Below are 16,444 nucleotides of genomic sequence, written 5' to 3'. Positions count from 1 at the left end.
TAACAATAAAAATAGTTCTGGAGCTGATGTAAGAAAAGAGATAACACTATATAAAACAGTAATGCACAATCCTGGATGCTGCTAATCCTGGATGATGATCATAACATGGGAGACTGGATGTCAGGAGCAGGCAAACATCTTCTGAACAGCTGGTTTGCTTTCCCCTAATTCACACCATGAAGTGTGTGATTGCTCAGGTCCTTCCTTAGGCACTGGGGGCCAGAGCCACACTTCCACTTCCACACTTCTCCTTGTAAATGAGCCAAACTCTATCACATTCACATTTGTGTTAGCCTCATTCTTGGCTCTATCTTTTTTTTTTTTTTTTGCCTCTATTTCCTTTTCCCTTTTCTTCCTCACTTAATTTAAATGTATGTAACCACTATGGACTGACTGTTCGTGTCCACTCTCACCCTGCTTAAAATTCAAATTCAAAGCCCTAATCCCCAATAGGATGTTATGTGGAGGGAGGGCTTTGACAGGTAATAAGATCATAAGGGTGGAGCCCTTGCAACGGAATTAGTGCCCTTAAAAAGAGACAGGACAGAAATGAGCTCTCTCTGCCCTGTAAGGGTACATCAGGAAGGTTGCCATCTACAAGCCAGGGGCAGAGCTCCCACTGAACCAGACTCTGCTGGTGCCCAAACCTTGGACTTCAGCCTCCAGAACTATGAGACTTAAACTTCTGTTGTTTAAGCCACCCAGTCTGTGGTATTTTTGCAATACCAGCCTGAGCTGATCAAGACAGAAATTCTGTTATGTTTTGAACCATCTTTTGTCCTTTGATATATACAGAAATAGATATGAAAAGACAGGTAGACAGCTAGATAGATATAGAACATGGGAAAATGGTTTGGAGAATGGACATAGTAAATATAGACAGGATAATAGATAGGAGATAGACACGTTTCTGCTCTTTTCCTTTATGCTGTGTTGATTTGCTGCTCATTTGACTACATTAATCGTTATATAGTAGAGAGCACCTGAAATAGAAACCAAAGGGCAGAATTATACTAAGAGATTCCCAAGGGCTCTTTATCTCCAAAATTCTATAAGCTTAAATGCATGTGCCCACCCCCATCATGATTCCAATGCCATGACTCCTGTCTTCCGCAGCTCAGCCCCCTCTGTCAGCACAACTCAAAATAAGGGAAGAGGGTAAGGAAGGGTTTGCCCTGGTGGGAGGAGATAGGTGAAGAGGAGGACACTATAGGCGGGGCCAGAATGGGACCCAGTCAGCCTCTAACCTGGATCCCCCGGGTTCCTTAGAAGAGTGTAGAAATGGAAAGATCTGTAGTCAAGAGATCTGGATCTAAGCCCTGGTTATAATACTTAACTAATGCTTCATCTTAAGTAGGTCACTTCATGTCTCAGAAATTCAGTTTCTTCAACTACAACACAAGATTAATAACACTTCCTCCAACTTCAAAGCTCCCGAGGGCAGGTCAGGTGCCTCTGAGATTTCATGTCTCTGACCCATTCTCTGAGTTCATGGGATTATACCAGGCACACCCGGATAATCCAGGATAATCTCCCTATTTTAAGGTCAGTGATGAGTAATCTTAATTCCATCTGCAACCTTAATTCTTTTCTGCCATGTAATTAACATATTCACAGTTTCTGGGGATCAGGACATGGACACCCACCTGTGGGGGAGAGGTCACTATTCTGCCTCCTGATGGGTCTGCCCCCATTTCCTCTTGCCCTTCTATAGTTCATTCTCCATGCTGTAGCCAAGGGGAGCTTCTTGAAACACAATCTGGTCATTTAACCTCCATGAGTAACATCATTCAAGTCAATATATAAAATGCATCAAGTGGAAAAGAATCTGCCTGCCAATGCAGGAGACCCAGGCAAGAGACTCAGGTTCAATCCCTGGGTTGAGAAGATCCCCTGGGGAAGGAAATGGCAACTCACTCCAGTATTCTTGCCCAGGAAAGAAAGGGGAGCCTGGTGGGCTACAGTCCATGTGGTCGCAAAAGAGTTGGACACGAATGAGCATATACAATTTTTAAACTCTTTCTTAACATGATGAATGAAGTTTCTACCCACCTGTCCAGTCTCACCTCCCACCCGCGCCCTTCGATCTCTGACCCACTCACACTGGGCTTTTCCACCTCTCCTATTCAATAGATTCCATCCAGCCACAGGGCCTGGGCGTATGCTGTTTCCTCTGCCCAAGACACATTTCAACTGGTGAGCCGCTACGGATCCCCCAGACCGCACCGTGTGTCATCTCAGAGAAATGGTTCCTGGCCTCCTTAACAGCGGTTCCATCCTGACTGCACTCCCTGATCACTCACCCCCTGATGGCACCCTCATCTTTCCCTTCCAGCACTTAGCACGGTTAGCAAAGTTACAACTGTTGGTGTCATTCTCCAGCTCAAGACATCCACCAGGGACAGTACCTGTGGTTCTCACCACCGCATCCCCTGAAAGGTGGTCAATGGACACATGTTGAACGAAAGAGAAGTGTCACTTTTTCAATATACAGAGGAGGACACTGGACCTCAGAAGGTCGAGGAACGTGGCCAAGGTCACACAGCTAGCAAGCAGGGGTTAGTGAGCTGGGATTTGACCTGAGAGCTCCAACATCACTCCATTTGCATTGCAGACAACTGATACGGGAGTGGAGCTGCTGCTGCTGCTAAATCGCTTCAGTTGTGTCTGACTCTGTGCGACCCCATAGATGGCAGCCCACCAGGCTCCCCTGTCCGGGGGATTCTCCAGGCAAGAACACTGGAGTGGGTTGCCATTTCCTTCTCCAATGCATGAAAGTGAAAAATGAAAGTGAAGTCTCTTAGTCATGTCCAACTCTTTGCGACCCCATGGACAGCAGCCTACCGGGCTCCTCCATCCATGGGATTTTCCAGGCAAGAATACTGGAGTGGGGTGCCATCGCCTTCCCCGAGTGGGGCTGCAGACGGTTTGATTTTCATGACCTCAAGGGAAGATGAAGGCGGTGCTGGTCCTGCAACTGCTTGAGATGTAACTTCCAGGACAGAAACTTCCACTGAAGGAAGTGACCCCAGCACAGACTCTTATCTTAGCCTCCTAAGGTAAGAGTGCACAGCCCTCACAGCTGCCACTGTTTCAGGCCCAGATGTAATCGCAGTGGTGTGCTTAATAGGGGAAGCTGTGTCTGTGTGTGTGTGTGTGTGTGTGTGTGACTGATTACAGATGGCCTCAAATTCTTTGCTGCCATTGACAAGTGAAATCTAGCAGCCCTCCCCTTGAATCTGAGCAAGACTTCTTATTCATTCCATGTGATAATTTTTGTTATTTTTGTTTGTAATGTTTCGGATTGCAAGGCAATAGATAATATAGTGTATGTAAAATACTCTTTGTCTATTATTTACTACTGGTATTTTGACTTGTACAGTCATAATTTGTTTCAATGATTTCATTTTAACATCCTCCACTGATGTATATTAATAATATAAGTTCAGATTTAAAGAATGATGGGAAAATGGTGCATGGAATACTTTCTCAAGTATTGGAAGTTCAGTATGTTTTGAAAATAGCAATTTACTAATTCAATGGACATGAATTTGAGCGAACTCCAGGAAATAGTGAAGAACAGGAAAACTTGGTGTGCTGCAGTCCAAGGGGTTGCAAAGAGTTGGACACTTCGTGACTAAATAACAACAAAATTTAACTTTTGGGGAGTAAGGAAATGGGTTTTATCAAAGTCCATTGTGGGCAATAGTAATACTGGCATTGCTGCTGCTGCTAAGTCGCTTCAGTCGTGGCCGACTCTGTGCAACCCCATAGACGGCAGCCCACCAGGCTCCCCCGTCCCTGGGATTCTCCAGGCAAGAACACTGGAGTGGGTTGCCATTTCCTTCTCCAGTGCATGAAAGTGAAAGTGAAGTCGCTCTCTTATCCAACTCTTAGCGACCCCATGGACTGCAGCCTACCAGACTCCTCCGTCCACGGGATTTGCCAGACAAGAGTATTGTAGTGGGGTGCCATTGCCTTCTCCAAAATACTGGCATTATTACCTGGTAATACTGGCACAGAGCATTAACTCCATACCTTATTAACAGTGAGGTGAGTATGTTTAAAAAAATTTTTTCAAACATCTGAGCAAGCCTGACAGACTTGCTTGCTCAGTGATCTGGAGGACAAGTGACATCCTTCAACTCCTGAGGTCGTAAAAAGCCTTCCTGCACCCCCTCCACGTTTTGTGATGCTCTTTGTGGGAGATGCCAGCTACAACGTAAGAGGCTTGACTACCCTGAGATGTCCCATCCGAGAGGCCCTGTAGGCCCTCCTGGCCACAGTCCTGGCTTGGCCCCACCTTCCAGCCACCCCCACCAAGCCACCAGACACATGAGAGAAGCCAGTGTGGTCCTTCCAGGCCAGCCTGTCCAGCAGTCAATTTCACTGAGTCATCATGTGAGGAGGCGAAGCATTACCCAGCCAAGTCCTGCCCGAATCCTGACCCACAAAATCACAAGCTGTAATGAGACAGTCATTGGATGAAGCCCCTACATTGTGAAGCATTTTGTTTTGGAGGGATAAACAGCCAGGACAGAGGATGTGTGTCGGGGGAGGGGTCTGGGTTGCATCTCCCTGTTTGTTTATACACAAAACTACATCCTCGCCTCGTTTTCTGGTGGACAGTGATCGTGCTTATTTCTGCAAACATGTCTATGTTTTGCTTGTATCCCTTGTACTGCAAGGAGATCCAACTAGTCCATCCTAAAGGAAATCAGTCCTGAATATTCATTGGAAGAACTGATGTTGAAGCTGAAATTCCAATACTTTGGCCACCTGATGCGAAGAGCTGACTCATTTGAAAAGACCCTGATTCTGGGAGAGATTGAAGGTGGGAGGAGAAGGGGACGACAGAGGATGAGACGGTTGGATGGCATCACCAACTCAATGGACGTGAGTTTGAGTAAACTCCGGGAGTTGGTGATGGACAGGGAGGCCTGGCGTGCTGCAGTCCATGGGGTCACAAAGAGCCGGCCAGACACGACTGAGCGACTGAACTGAACCCAGTTTGTGTTTCTGTGTGTTTACCTGTGTCCTCTTATTTTCTGTGTGTCTGCATGTGAGTATTTGTGGCAAAATGAGGATAACTCTCTCATGTGAAATCCAGTCCCAGTGCATACACGCCTCCTTGCCTATTTTTGAGAAGGGCCCACACAGACCTATCAACATACACACGTGTGTGTCTATACAAGGATAAGGTTTGATGGGGAAGAAGGACATAACCTCTAATTAGCTGATTCTAATGGGGAATTCATTCAATACAGGCAATTATGGAGCACCCACTGTTTGCCATGCACTATGCCAGGAGCCAGGGATCTAGAGAGAAGCAAGACTTGGTACAAAGCCTAGGGCAACACCAGGAGTCTAGGGACCTGGAGAGGATCAAGCCAACCTGAGAGCCCAGGGCTCTCAAGGCAGTGACTCTGGGCTCCTGGGGCGCCTGAAGCCCAGTAAGAGTGCTCAGTCCAAGCCCATGAGAGGGCAGCTCCGAGCCAAGCCACCCCTACTCTACCCTGCACACATGTCAGTCTTCCCCAAGGACTTCTCCTGGGTTGGTATGAAAGTGAAAAGTGAAAGTTGCTTAATCGTGTTCGACTCTCTGCGAACCCGTGGACTATAGCCGGCCAGGCTTCTCTGTCCGAGGAATTCTCCAGACAAGAATACTGGAGTGGGCTGCCATTCCCTTCTCCAGGGGATCTTCCCAACCCAGACACAGAACCTGGGTCTCCTGCATTGCAGGCAGATACTTAACAGTCTGAGCCGCCAGGGAAGCCCATGCAAAAACCAGTTCTGAGGTGGGGCAGATAAATCTGGAAACATCAGATAAAACAGAGATAAAGATTTATTCCAGCATAGCTTCTTAGCACCCTTACTACCTCATTGAATGCTGTCAGTCTCCTAAAGGGAATATAAAATGCAGCATTTCCCCAAACCACACAATTGTGAAATCCCTTTTCACTGAGCAGATGATGATACCTGTGTGTTCAGTAACTCATTCAGGGGACATCCTGAGGCAGAAATAACAGGTGTGGTCTCCAACCCCAGGGGCCAGTCAACCACATTTCCCATCTCCACCGCCCCCCGGGGAAGGCAAGGCAGCAATTCAAGTCTGAATGGGGAGACTAGTGGAAAAAACCACAGGAAGTCGGGGACAGAGGGAGTGAAGTGAAGGTCACGCGGTCCTGTCTGACTCCTGGCGACCCCATGGACTGTACAGTCCATGGAGTTCTCCAGGCCAGAATACTGGAATGGGTAGCCTTTCCCTTCTCCAGGGGAACTTCCCAACCCAAGGATCAAACCCAGGTCTCCACATTGCAGGCGAAAGCTGAGCCACCAGGGAAGCCTGGGACGGAGGGAGGGAGGGTGGTAAAAATGAATGAAAACAGGAGAACTTGTCTGTCTCTGCTACGGCGATGAGGTACAAGACTGAACCCAGGAGATTATACAAAATAGTTGAGAAACAGTTTTAGTACAGCCACTGCCCAAACCAGAGACACCCAACCAACCAGAAGGGACACATCAGCCTTGGATACACCGATTAGCATTTCAGGTAGTTTTATACAGGGTGACTAAAACAGATTCTAGAATCTGACCAGCTCAAATCCTAGATCCATCACAGACTATCTGGGTGACCTTGATCTAGTCTCTTAACTTTTCTGTGCTTCAACTTTTTCACCTGTAAAATGGGGATAAAACTACATTGTTATGATGAGGATTGAATGTAAATGAACTTAAAGCACTTAGCCCCAAAACAGCTTCATAGCACACATTCAATAAATGTCATATTATTATGATGGTGACCAGTACATGTAATTTAATGACAGAATTAAGCTCTGGTGAAGCTTCTCACTGGTGCTGAGTCCACTGTGCGTGTCTCCTCTGCCAGGGGCTGTGAACAAGCGAGAGTGCTGTTGGCTGCTGCTGCTGCTAAGTCACTTCAGTCGTATCTAACTCTGTGCGACCCCATAGACAGCAGCCCACCAGGCTCCTCTGTCCACAGGTTCTCTAGGCAAGAATACTGGAGTGGGTTGCCATTTCCTTCTCCAGAAGAGCGCTGTTGCAGTTCAGAGCAGAGAAACCGGCGAGCACAAGATTAGTCACGTCTGGTCACTAATTATTTCCTACCTGCCCTGCCCTATCTAGGTACTGAGTTCATCATTAGGGCAATTGCAAAGGTGACTAAGCCTTGATTGCTTTGGTGATTCAGAGATTAGAGTGGGATCATAACACACAGCTACTGCGTGTCCTGTGCTGCACCAGGTGCTTCCTACATTCAAATTCTCATCATTCCTCTCTAAGTGTTGTAGGTAATCACCATCCTGGTTTTTATCCGAGAAGCCAAGTTTCAGAAAGGCTGAGGGATTTTCCCAAGGCCACACAGCCGACAGGCTCTTTCTGCCCTAGACCATTCTGTCCCACTGACCCCCTGCCTACTCCCCCTCCATCTGTCTTGTGCTGCCTGACCCAGCTCCCGTAGGTGCCATCAATCGTTTCCACGTCAGCATTTCCCCAGCACCTTGTTCTTAACACCACACCTCTCAACTTGCCCTGCCTGCCTGTCCCCCACTGGACTCGGTGCTCCCTAAGACCAGCCACCAGCTTACTCTTCTGTTTAGAGACCAGTACATGTGGCCACTCGATAACCACTATGTTGAATGTCTGAATGAGAGAATGAGTGAATGATGTAACTGCAGATGTGGTCAGCTGGCACACAGACCATATTTGTATTAATAGCACTTATAGTTTCTCAACACAGTAGAGAGCGATTCCTCAAAGGCTTTGCATTTCATATGTCAAAGCTCATGACTCATGGCCATGGAAAAGCAGTGTGGAACTTCAGTTTCTATGTTCTCTCTGTTTTATCATCTTTCTCCTGAACATCCTCCAGCGACTCAGACCCCTTAAGTCAAAGAGGTGGTGGAGTGTGAGGTGACATCCAACCCTGGCAGGGTTTCCCCAAAGGATTGGAAATCACATGGCCCATGAAGTCAAACTTTGTTAGTTCTCCCAAAGCGGAGCACAAGTCAACTTTATAACACACTTTATTCTTTTCCACTACAAATCATGACTTGGCCTCAGCAGGCAAGTGCTCCTTCAAAAGGTTTTATGTAGATATATTTTTTTAACTTTGACTGTGTGGATCACAATAAACTGTGGAAAATTCTGAAAGAGATGGGAATACCAGACTACCTGACCTGCCTCTTGAGAAACCAGTACGCAGGTCAGGAAGCAACAGTTAGAACTGGACATGGAATAACAGACTGGTTCCAAATAAGAAAAGGAGTACGTCAAGGCTGTATACTGTCACCCTGCTTATTTAACTTCTATGCAGAGTACATCATGAGAAACGCTGGACTGGAAGAAACACAAGCTGGAATCAAGATTGCCAGGAGAAATATCAATAACCTCAGATGTGCAGATGGCACCACCCTTATGGCAGAAAGTGAAGAGGAACTAAAGAGCCTCTTGATAAAAGTGAAAGAGAGTGAAAAAGTTGGCTTAAAGTTCAACATTCAGAAAACGAAGATCATGGCATCTGGTCCCATCACTTCATGGCAAATAGGTGGGGAAACAGTGGAAACAGTGTCAGACTTTATTTTTCTGGGCTCCAAAATTACTGCAGATGCTGATTGCAGCCATGAAATTAAAAGACGCTTACTCCTTGGAAGGAAAGTTATGACCAACCTAGATAACATATTCAAAAGCAGAGACATTACTTTGCCAACAGAGGTTTGTCTAGTCAAGGCTATGGTTTTTCCAGTCGTCATGTATGGATGTGAGAGTTGGACTGTAAAGAAAGCTGAGTGCCGAAGAATTGATGTTTTTGAACTGTGGTGTTGGAGAAGACTCTTAAGAGTCCCTTGGACTGCAAGGAGATCCAACCAGTCCATCCTAAAGGAGACCAGTCCTGAGTGTTCTTTGGAAGGTCTGATGCTAAAGCTGAAATTCCAATACTTTGGCCACCTCATGTGAAGAGCTGACTCATTGGAAAAGACTCTGATGCTGGGAGGGATTGGGGGCAGGAGGAGAAGGGGACAACAGAGGATGAGATGCCTGGATGGCATCACTGACTCGATGGACATGAGTCTGAGTGAACTCCGGGAGTTGGTGATGGACAGGGAGGCCTGGCGTGCTGCAATTCATGGGGTCACAAAGAGTCGGACACAATTGAGCGACTGAACTGAACTGAACTGAACTTTTTTAAAGAGACACAATAAAACAGTCCTGCCAATTCAAATATTTGTCTGAATTAATAAGCTCATCTTTTAAGATACAAACAGCCTTTAGAGAGAACAAACAGAGCAAACCTTTCACCCACAGTGTCCACAGATTAAATACACTCAGCAAATTCAGTTGCTCTGTGGGAAAAACAGTTTATGATGGGAGGGTGGGAATGGTGGAGAGTAAGGTCAGAAGGCGTGTTTGGGGAAAAAGAATCAGAACCTGATCCACCAATCAAAAGTGTGTGGGTTTCTGTGCAGAAACAACCACCAAGAAGGTGAAGCAACTGCTGCCTCTGAAGACATTAGATCCACATGACTCTGTTCTTGCTGTTCTTAGAAGGGGCGGGAGAGGTGGGAGCCAGTCACAGCAGAGCTGATTCCAGGGAGGACTTTTACATAAAGAACCCGGAGAAAGCCTCTTGACCCTGCGTACACTGAGTTCCTTCTACGAAAGCATCTGGTCTCCTGAGACCGCTGGCCCCCCGCCAGGCTGGAGCGCGGGCAGCGGACAAGAGGAGGCAGAAGAATCAGGACAGGGCAGGACATGCTGTGCCCCAGGGACTCCAGCTCTGCCCCGAGCCCCTCCCCAGCCCTGCCTCCAGCCCCGCCCCAGAACACCAGGCGTTGAACTGACCCAGAAGACAGACATCCACATCCCTGTGCACCTGGGACCTGCAGGGGGAGGTGGGTGGGCTTCCCAGGTGGCGCTTGTGGTAAAGAATCCGCCTGCCAACGCAGGGTACATTAGAGACAGAGGTTCTATCCCTGGGTCAGGAAGAACCCCTGAAGGAGGGCATATCAACCCACTATAGTATTCTTGGCTGGAGAATTCAATAGACAGAGTGGCCTGGCGCACTACAGTACATGAGGTCGAAAAGAACAGGACTGAAGCGACTTAGCACACATGCATGCAGGGAGGTGGGCGTTGGATGGAAAGATTGTTGCTCAAGAGAAACTGACAGCTCAGTTGTTTAAGTGCTGGACACAGTGATGCGCTTTGACCATCCAGCTGCCTACACCCTGGCCAGGACTGCAGGCAAAGCTAGGTGCTTCCAGGCTGGGATATCACTCAGGCTGAGAAGTATGACAACCCTCCCCCTAGGGGTGGACTGCGCCCTGGAGAGGGGCTTGCTCCTGGCCTGGGGAGATGGGCAGGAGGGGTTGTAATTGGGGTGGACACAGGAAGGGCTTGGTACCAGGCTCTGCCAGGTGCCCACAGCGAAGAGGCTAATTAGGTGGGAGAGGTTTTTCAGCCAGCAAGATGGCCAACCAAGAGCTCCTCCATTCAGCCTGCCTGTGATGGTGGCTTTTCCTGTCCCCGGGCCAAGCCTCGTCACTATCAACAACAAGCAAGAAAGAAACCAGCAGGTCACCAAGGTTCAGCGAACGCCAGATTCCCAGGGCTGGGAAAACAGGCTGAATTCCTTGGTCATGATGTGCAGACTCCTCTGGCTGGCCAGGCTTTCAAGCCAAGCCAGTGAGAAGCAGGAGCCAAAGCCTGGTGGGGCCCAGAGTGGCCGGGGGCTCTCCTTCCTGCCCCCCAACCCCAGCTTGGCTACCAGCCCCCAGAAGCTGCTGCTGCCCCAGCCTGAAGGGAGGTCAGAGCCCAGGGTTGCCAAAACACAGGAGCTGTGCGAGGCCTCTGGGATGTGCAGGGGGCTGGCCTCGGGGCACACACAGGGAGCCTGGGGTTTGGGGGGCTGCCTATTTGAATGATGGCTTCACTTTGGAAACAGAGAGGGAATAAGCCAGAGCTCCACGGAAGTGGGTGCCTCCTCCTTGGGACCCGAGTGAGGGGACCATGCGCCTGCTCTTATAGGATGCAGCCCCGCTCTTGGGAAAAAACACCTTGCCCTGGGCCGGAGGCTGGGGACCCAGAGATAGGGTAGGGGGTTCCCTGCTCTGAAGGGGTCCCTGCCAACCTGGAAAACCTTGTAACAGAGAGCATAACAGGATAGGATCACAGGGAAGGCCACAGAGGAGAGACAGCCAAACTCAGCCATGAAGGTGGGTGGGGGTCTTAAGGCCGAGAAGGGAAGAAATCTCCCACAGCAGGGAAAGGAGCACAAAGGCTCCGAGCTCAGAGAAGGGGCTCCTGGTGCCTGCGGCTTGATTCGGGGCCAGGAAGGGGGACCCTCGGGCTACGCCAGGCTGGTAGTGCTGAGGATAAAGCTGGCTTTGCTCCTGATTCTCCCCATCCTGCTGGAAAGCCCAGAGGCTGCACCAGCCTGTGCATCAGGGCTTAGGAAGTAGGCCTGCTGCCCCGCTACCAGGGACAGAGAGAAGCCCCTCTTAACACATCATCAACTTTCCCATCTCCACTGTTGATCCATTCGATCAACAAGGAAACAGGCTATCCTCTTGTCTTGTCTGTTCAGTGCCCAGCAAAGCCCCTCTCTTCCCTGGATTCCCCTGCCAGCTACTGCCCATTTCCGGTCCCCTTCCCAGCAAACACCTCTGCTTGTTTTTTTTCAGTTTCATTCTTCTTGTTCCTCTCTTAAACCCTTTTAGTCTGACTCCCCCGCCTCCTCCACAGTTTCACCAGAACTGTCTTCTTCGAGGTCGCCAACAGCACCCAGGTTGCTAAATGCAACGGACATTTCTCAGTCTTTACTTGTGCTTTTCATGCATCAACAATGTTGGACACCATGTCACTCTCTTGTCCTTGAAACACTTCCTCCTCTGGCCTCCAGGGCACCAAATTCCCTTGGTTGTTCCTCCTGCTCCAATGTTGGCTCTCGTTTTCTGGCAGATCTCTCCTCTGCCCTCCAGGGACCAGACCGAGTTCCTCTTCTCGAGCTGACTGACTCCTACGGTGACCTCATCCAGTCTCATGGTTTTAAATACCTACGGTATCCCTATATCTCCAGCTTCAGTCTCTCCATAGAGTCCAGAATCATATATTCAACTGCCTGCTCATTATCTCCAAATGTGAAACCTAGCAGCATTCTCCAAGTCAGCACGTGCAGATCTCCACTGACCCCCACACCACTCTGCCCACAGCTTCCCTTGTCTTGGTTGATGGTCACTATAGCCTTTCAGGTGCTTGGGCATTCTTCTCTCCTGTCAATCAACATCTGATTCACCAGGAAATCCCAATGGCTCTGTCTTCAGGACATGTCTGGGATCTGATCACTTCTCATCCCCTTCAAGGCTCTCCCCTTAGTCCAAACCCCCTTATCTGTCTTCTCATTCATGACAGTGGCCTCCTACATCGACTTTCTGCTTCTCTGATCCTACTGACTACTCTCCACACTGTAACCCAAGAGGTCAGAAAACATCACTGCTCAGCTCAGACCTTGCAATGGCCAAAATAAAAGCCAAAGTGCTGACAGTGGCCTGGAAAACTCTAAAAGCTCCCTCCTCCACCCCACCCCCACCCTGACCCTGACTTCACCTCCTGATGCCCCACCTCCCTTGCATTTCATTCCAGCCAAGCTGGTCTCCTTGCTGGTCCCCAAATGCTCCGTCTTAGGCAACAACAACAGCAAAGATCCTTACTGGTTATTCTCCCCACGGGGAAAACCTTTCCCTGCAAATTAAGTGACCAACTCTCATCTCCTTCAAGTCTTTGCCAAAATATCACCTTCCCAACAAGCCACTCTTGACTACAGTCTGCCCCCTCACCTTACAATCTCTGATCCATGGGCTATTTTTTTTTTTTTCCATTGCACTTTTAACTCTAACACATTAGATATTTATTATACTTATTGTTTATAGATTTTCCAGTTGTGAACTCCATGAGAGCAAGACTTTATTTTTTATTTGTTTTGTTTTGGTGAGCTTTGTTCACTGATGCATCCTAAGATTCTAGCACAGTTCTTGACATACAAAAGGCTCTTAATAAATATTCTTGAGCGACTGGAACTGAATGAATCATAGCCTCCTTACTGACTTGGACCTTGGTTTTAAGATGCTCATTTGATGAGCAGCAAAATCAAACAAATAAACCATATGATGTCACAGACAATGGACTGTCATAGAGATACATAGTTGCTTAAAAAATGATTGGAGAGTGGTACCTTGAGCCTTTCAACTGTAATAATCCTTTTTTTTAAGCAGTAGTAGGGATGCAAATGTTCATTATATTATTCTGCATCGTGGATGTATGAAAGATTTCCTATTTTAAAACAGTAACAGGATTCATTTTGATATTTGGCAAAACTAATACAAATACGTAAAGTTTAAAAATAAAATAAAATTAGAAAAAAAAAAGAATTAAAAAAAAAAAGAAAAGAAAAAAAAAAAACAGTAACAGATATTCAGCAAGTTCGTACTGACTATCACGTGCTCAGTCCCATGCTAGGTATTGGGCTGGGGAGCAGACGGGGATCAAAAGAACCCTGGCCCTGCCCTCCAAGAGTTTGAAATGTACAGTGAGACAACAGAGCAGCTTCCAGAAAAAAACACAGTGCAGACAGGACATACGAGGAGGCCAGTCCAGGAGGCACGGGTGCATGAGCGGCACCAACACTCAATGGCACAGAAGTTCAGAGGGTACAGAGATGGCTGGTCAGAGGGGCAGGGGGCCCTCACGAAGACAGGGAGCTGAGCTCAGCTCTGAGGAGCCAAAAGAAGAACCACAGAGAACAGGTATTCTCGCAGGAAGCCCACGTGCCAATAAGAGTGTCAGTTCAGTTCAGTTTAGTCGCGACCCCATAGACTGCAGCACGCCAGGCCTCCCTGTCCATCCCCAACTCCTGGAGTTTACCCAAAGTCATGTCCACTGAGTCAGTGATGACATCCAACCATCTCATCCTCTGTCATCCCCTTCTCCTGCCTTCAATCTTTCCCAGCATCAGGTCTTTTCAAATAAGCCAGTTCTTTGCATCAGGTGGCCAAAATATTGGAGTTTCAACTTCAGCATCAGTCCTTCCAATGAGTGTCCGACCCTAGAAATGTCTGTCAACCTCACCATACCCTCTTCATCCATGCACAGTGTCCCCTGTTCTATACAATCCACAAAGGCTCTTCTGCTTGGAGGATTCTATCATTCTGCATGCCAAAATGACCAATCTGCTCAATGCTAGGCATTGGGCAAGGGGAAATTTTTAAAATACATAGACCTTGCCTCAAATAATTCACAGTCTAATATGGGAGTTGGGCATTAGTTCCCTTAACAACCTTGAGAAGGAGGTACAATAAAGATGAAGAAACTGAGGCTCAGACAGGTGCCAAGGACAAAGCACAGACTGGGTCTCCCAGATCTCCCATTCCAGGGACAGGTCCCCAGGTAAACAAGAAGCCCCATTCTCTGTGACCTCATGCTCTGATCCGCCTCTGAGTCAGCCAGAGGGCTCGCTCTTGTGAAGAAGGCAGGTTATGACCCAGCAGGTCTGGGGTGGAGTCTGAGTCTGCACTTTTGATTGGCACCCAGATGTTACTGATGCTCCCGCTGGTCTGAGGACCAGCACACAGCTCTCAACTCAGACAGGCTCACATTTATGTGCCTGGACCACATCTAGATCATTCCAGAATCTCTACATCAATGCTTCCCAAACTGGGAGTACATCACAGTTACGTGGGCAATTAGTTAATTGCCAGATTCCATAGGGATGGGATCTGGAATTTTATAGTCTTTAAAAAAAAAAAAAACAAGTTGTTCAGGGATTCTGATACACGACCTTTGCCAAAGACAACTGCCCGACCTCGTCTTCCTGAGACCCCAGGACCAGCTCTCTGGCTTTTCGATGTCTCTGACTCTCTAGCTCCACCTGCTGGGTCCACTTTGTCTGCCACAATGACCTCACTGCTGCTGCTGCTGCTGCTAACTTGCTTCAGTCGTGTCTGACTCTGTGTGACCCCAGAGCCTCCTTCAATTTACAACTGGACACGAGCTTGAGGAAGCTTCTGGGGTATTTGAAGTGCATGAGGAAGCTTGCCCCCTGACCCAAAGAAGATATCTCCCCACTACGGCTGATCTTGATGTCTTAGGTTTCTCAGGCTGCAATATAATCCCAAGATCTCAGGGCGGGATCTGGTGTCTGTACCACTGTTGTTGTTGTTCAGTCGCTAAGTTGTGTCAGACTCTTTGCGACCCCAGGCACTGCAGCACATCAGGCTTCCCTGTCCTTCACCATCTCCCAGAGCTTGCTCAAACTCAGGTCCATTGAGTCAGTGATGCCACCAACCACCTCATCCTCTGTCGCCCCCTTCTCCTCCTGCCCTCAACCTCTCTGTATCGTGGGGCTTATCAAAGGCTACAGAAGATAGACCTGGTAGTGGCAGTGAAATTTAAACAGAAACTTTGAACTAAGCATTGCTCTTTCTTCTATTTGTATCAAAGGCAAACATCTGGAGAAGAGCATTTTCAATGAGTTTCCTCCTGGGGTTGTCCTCTGGGATACAATTGGGCAGCACCAGAGTCCTAAGTGCTCAGAGGAAAGGAGAGCTGGGATATGGGAGAAGAAAAGGAGGTGCAGGCCCCTGCAGGGCACTGAATGTGCGCTAAGCACTTTACAAACGCTGTGATTCAGGATCTAAACCTGCTCGCTCATCAGAAATGACTGGACAAGTCACTCACATTCTTTATTCTAGGCCCCACTCTAACCTATTGAATCAAACTCTCTAGTGGGAGCTGAAGCTCCCAGGTCATTCTGGAAGGTGGGAAGCATGCATTACATCATTTACCCTCTCACAGTAGCCCATTTTACAGATGAGGCCGTTCAGGTGCAGAGGGACTTTCTGAAATCACAAGGTCAGTAAGTACCAGAGCCAAAGCAAGGAGAAGGAAGTGGGACCCACCTTTCCAGTGGCATTTTTATAGGAAGTCCTGCTGTTTGTTCAGTTGCTAAGTCATGTCCGACTCTGTGACCCCATGGACCATCAGGCTCCTCTGTCCAGTGGGATTTCCCAGGCAAGAATATTGGAGTGGGTTGTTATTTCCTCCTCCAGGGGATCTTCCCAACCCAGAGATCAAGCCTGAGTCTCCTGCATTGGCAGGCAGGTTCTTTACCACTAGCGCCACCTGGGAAGCCCAAGGCAGATATACTAAGACTCAAAAAGTCCATTGTGTAACCAATAGAAAAGGCCTAGCCATCAGCAGTTATTAAGTAACTCTGAATGCTTTGATCTTAGAAAAGAGTAAGAGATATTTAAATCTAGAATAAGGCCAGGGGCCATTGTACATTGTACTGGTCATATAAAACTCTAAGAAGGACACTGAGAAACTAGACTGTGAAGAGTACAAGTGGGTGTCAACAGAAGCAGAAATCACA

The 16,444-nt window shown here is 48.0% G+C and overlaps 1 protein-coding gene across 2 annotated transcripts in view; it reads right to left on the bottom strand.

The window, feature by feature from the left end:
- The window catches only part of LPIN1 (lipin 1), a 130,258-nt gene that overhangs the window by 99,747 nt on the left and 14,067 nt on the right, over positions 1-16,444 (bottom strand). The window lies entirely within an intron of this gene.

This window comes from Bos grunniens, chromosome 11, assembly GCF_055505025.1.
Source record: "Bos grunniens cultivar Pamir isolate PY7600 chromosome 11, Bosgru_T2T1.0, whole genome shotgun sequence".
Classification (NCBI taxonomy): Eukaryota; Metazoa; Chordata; class Mammalia; order Artiodactyla; family Bovidae; genus Bos; species Bos grunniens.
The sequence above is the reverse complement of the archived record's forward strand: the minus strand, read 5'-3'. Positions and strand labels throughout refer to the sequence as shown.